The following is a 4,167-nucleotide window of genomic DNA, read 5'->3' as shown; positions in this document are numbered from 1 at the left end:
ACCTGCAGCTGCACAGGGTCTTCTATAGTACACAAATAAATTAGGTAAGCAGGAAATACCAGATTTGGAATGTAGAAGTAAAGATCTGCATTTAAAACTTCAAAAACTTGAAACAAATACCCATAATGTACCAGGCATCTAATGTATTCTTACCTTTGCTGGCTAGTAAGTCTTTTGTGTGGACAGGCTTCTTTACCTTCTTTACTTGGTAGCTGACAGACGCTGTATGAGGAAGCAAAGAAAACAAGAAAATCAAAATTAAATTAACAAGACATGTCTTATGGCTTTTGAAATGTACAATTCCAAATACATGTAGTTCCATCATCAGTCGTATTCTGGAGAGGCTAATAACAAATGCCACATATTAAACAGTCACAAAATTGTAAATCTAAGCCTCGTAACTGTATAAAGCCAATGTGAAATTAGAAGCCCCGTGTTACAGGTTTCCCATGATCTGCATTTCATTCAAAAGCTGGAAGCTTTTGGAATGCCACTTATAACATGACCCATATCAGCTGACTTTCTGGTATTACCTCCCAAGCACTGCATCAACTTAAGAGGTATGAATGAATGAGCCATGTGTGAATGATTAGCTGTATAATGCATCTCACTCATACACATGCATATAGACCACTGAAGGGTTAAAAACGATGGTGTTCTGAAACTCTCAGGCTCCCCAACCCTCTTTCCTTAACCCCTTCCTCAGAGTCTGGATGAGATCAAGTGGTTGTGTGGTTGTGTTGATCATGACCATTGATCCTCCAGAGGCAGATGCTGGAGTGTAAGGACCAAGGCAGTAACCACAGTCTCCTACTGAACCGCATTCATCCTTTCAACACTGCAAATCCACTTTTGCCAGATCAGGACTCAAGTCAGGGAAGATACATAACAATCAGTGTTCATTCAAAGGCGTAGTCCTTCTAGCTATACTCATTATTAATTCAGCTGCTACGATTAGTACTAGAGGTCTATAATTTTACAAAAGAACAAGTATAGGGTAAACTGCCACAGCTGCTAAAAAACATTAATATGTGGCATAGAATATAAGTGAAAAAAATCCAGCAATGCACAGCTCTGCTCTAACACCTGGTGTCAGGGCCAAAGTAAGTGACCAGGTCAAACTACAACTCCCTCCTCTGATTGTCAGAGAGGGAATTTTGGGGGTCTTGCTGTGAGCTGGAGGGAAAGTCAGCCTAAGTATCCACCTTCTCAAGCTGATGGTACAGGGATTGTCCTTCTCAGCCAATCCACAACTAAATCCACAAGTTTTCACCCCTGGAGGTGGAAAACTGAAAAATGTGGAGCTGTCATTCATATATTCCACTGCCCTCATCCCATTCACATGATATTGGACTCATACCTTCTGTTTCGAGGATATGTTCTAAGGCATGTTTCTTTTTCCCTGGCTTCAAACCCATCACTTGGCCTCAGTATCACCATGTATATTTAGTCTCATTTAGCCCATTTTTTGTTTCTTGCTTCTTTTACTGCTCCTTCCACTAGAAGCTAAACTTCTTTTTTCTCATAATGTCTTTCCCATTGCCACTGATCACCTTCAGTATCCTTAGGGCGTCATGCCCATGTGGGGCATGCGCAGTCCAAACAAAACATGCCACAGATGTAAACTGGTGCATGAGTTACTGCTACTATTCACATTACTTTTAAATGCCAAAGGAGCTTGTAGTTATTGCTACATATTACTATTCATAAAGCTGCTAACATCAGTGGTTATTTTTCAGACCATTACTCAGGATATTGCCCTATAATTTTCTTGAACTTAACTTTAATAGTCTGCTTCATTATTTTTTTATTTCTCCTGAGTGCTGTGGATGGCAAAATGTAAGCAGTCTTTGTTTAATTCCCTGCTTACTCTTGAAGGCTTGAATTACTTCACTTACCAAATCTCCTGCTTTTCTATCTCCTGCTTTTCTATCTCCTGTCTATCATTATGCTAGCCAGTGATCCATACCTACAGTGAATTTCCTTTGATAGATATTTTTTTTATGCTTACAGCTGCTGTATTTCTTTCAGGGGAGAGTATTAAACCCATTCCAAAATGATGCACGCGATGATAAGCAGAGACTTTTTTTTTTTTAATTTAGAGCACTTTATATCATCTATTTACCAAGGTCCCCAGGCTCTCTAATGCGAGAGATGGAAGGTTGGTTGTATTAGCTTGCTGAAAGGATTTAAGGGGGGGAAATGAGATGGCAGAAAGCATCTCACGGCAGCACAGAGCTCTGACCCACGCTCGTTCAGCAAACACAGCCCACGGCACTGCGCGCGTCACCCGCGGCCATGGCTTGCCCCTCGCTCGGGAGGAGCCGCCGCCGCCGTGGCAGCGTGCGAGCAGCCACGCGCCCGGGGCAGGCGCTCTGCCCGCCGGCCACGACCCTGCTCCAGCCCCACGGCTCCCCAGCGAGCGCAGGCACGGCCACGAAGAGGGCGAGCGGCCGGGGCAGAGCCACGGCGGGGAACGGAACGCCGAGCGGCCCCCGCCCGGCGCAGTGCCAGGACCCTCCTCGCCCCCTCCTCTGCCCCGGGAGGGACGCGGGCACGGCGGGCAGGAAACATCCCGAGGCCCGTGGCCACCCGCGGGGATGCGCTTACTTGGTCGGGGTCCAAGCGTGCTGCCGCCAGCCGGGTGAAGAGCGTCAGCGCGGGGCGGAAGCGGACACTGGTCCGACGGAAGCGCCGCAGCGCACGGGGGTGCCTCGCTCCCCGCCCCGCCCCGCCTGGCCCTTACGGCTGGGCCGCGCTTGGGTCCTGCCGGCCTCGGCCGCGCTCGGCGGCCGCCGGGTGCTGCCCGGCAGGGAGCAGTGGACGGCCGCTGCGCTCTCCGGAGAGACAGCAGCGTGCGCCCGCCGGTCGGCAGGGCGCAGGTTTGGGGCGGCCAAAAAGCGTTACCGCTGGACATGGGCGCACAAAAGAGTGTTCGGTTCTCTGTTCCCGGCCTCCCTCGCCGCTGCTCCTGATCTCCAGCTAGGAAGAATGTGTAGCAATAAGAGCGCTAGATACCGAGAAAAAAACAGATTTGAGAGCTCTGAACAAAACAGGAAAAGGAAGACGTTTAGTCTAAGCCAAGATTCCAGTTGTAAAAAATACATCACTTTCCAGCTTTCAATTTTGCTGGGTTAGAGTAAAAAAAAAAACCCAAAAAACAAAACAAAACAAAAAAAACCCTCCCCAACACCCAAACACATTTTAAAATGCCAGCTAATCACTGCAAATGTTACAGCAGCAGAGGAAAAAGGAAAATAAGCAGCCTGTAATTTTTATAGGCTCCTTTGTCACATATGTACTTAAAATAAATCACCCAAATAATGGTTTTAATTCCACATTAGTGCATACAGCAGTTTACTGAGTTTATGGCTGGTGGTTAGGCTTTATGAACTTAGTATTTCAGTGCTACAAGGAAGGAAGTGCTGAGCACAGATGTTTGCAAATAGCGATACTAGGATAATAAATTGCTGCAAAGTAAAGACAAACTCTTGATGACACAGACCTACTCTCTTATTTATGCAGAAAAAATATCTTAATGCATTCAGTAAAAAGGTGTCTGGAATTCCTGGCTGGTGCTGCAGTGGGCAGTGGGCAGAGATACAGCGGGCTATGCCTGAACACTTACAGGCTGTTCTGTTATTGTTTGAGCTGGCCTGGTGGAGGTATTTCTCATATCTAATTCTTTTAGTTCATTTTGGAGATGGCAGAGGCTGGAGGGTGCTGAAATAGTTTTATTCTTTTCTGCAGGGCAAGGCAAAACCATTCTCCTCATCACCACAACTCACAGGAATTGAAAGCTGGGGAATAAGAGGGTTTTGAAGAAGTGAGATGGATGGCTCCAGTAGGAGCACAGGATCTGAGCCCCTTAAGATGGGATAATGAAAATAAAATTGCTGTAGGTCTGTGCCTAATTCTTGCTTCTCTCTTTTTACTACCTGTTCCCAGTGTATGCTTGGTCTAGAGTATCAGAACTAGACAACCTGTTTCTGAAACAGATCTGAATTTCACAGTACATGCTCATCCTAACTAACATCATGCTGCCTGCATGCTTTCCACATTCTCCTTGCCAGGAAAATATCACGCCTACTTTTAAGACATCAATACCAGTCAAGAACACTTGTTGATCCTCTGCTCATCCAGGCATAATTTTGGAGATTCAGTGTG

The 4,167-nt window shown here is 46.2% G+C and overlaps 1 long non-coding RNA gene across 1 annotated transcript; it reads right to left on the bottom strand.

Annotated features, from left to right (window-relative positions):
- Positions 1 to 402: 402 nt before the first annotated feature.
- On the bottom strand, positions 403 to 2,706 carry LOC137480931 (uncharacterized). The gene is made up of 2 exons (XR_011003181.1): positions 2,611 to 2,706; positions 403 to 774 (listed from the first exon to the last, which is right to left on the bottom strand). It is a non-coding gene; the product is annotated as an uncharacterized lncRNA (long non-coding RNA).
- Between the last annotated feature and the right edge of the window lie 1,461 nt (positions 2,707 to 4,167).

The sequence above is a fragment of the Anomalospiza imberbis genome, chromosome 11 (assembly GCF_031753505.1).
Source record: "Anomalospiza imberbis isolate Cuckoo-Finch-1a 21T00152 chromosome 11, ASM3175350v1, whole genome shotgun sequence".
NCBI lineage: Eukaryota > Metazoa > Chordata > Aves > Passeriformes > Viduidae > Anomalospiza > Anomalospiza imberbis.
This window is presented reverse-complemented; position numbering and strand designations above follow the sequence as displayed.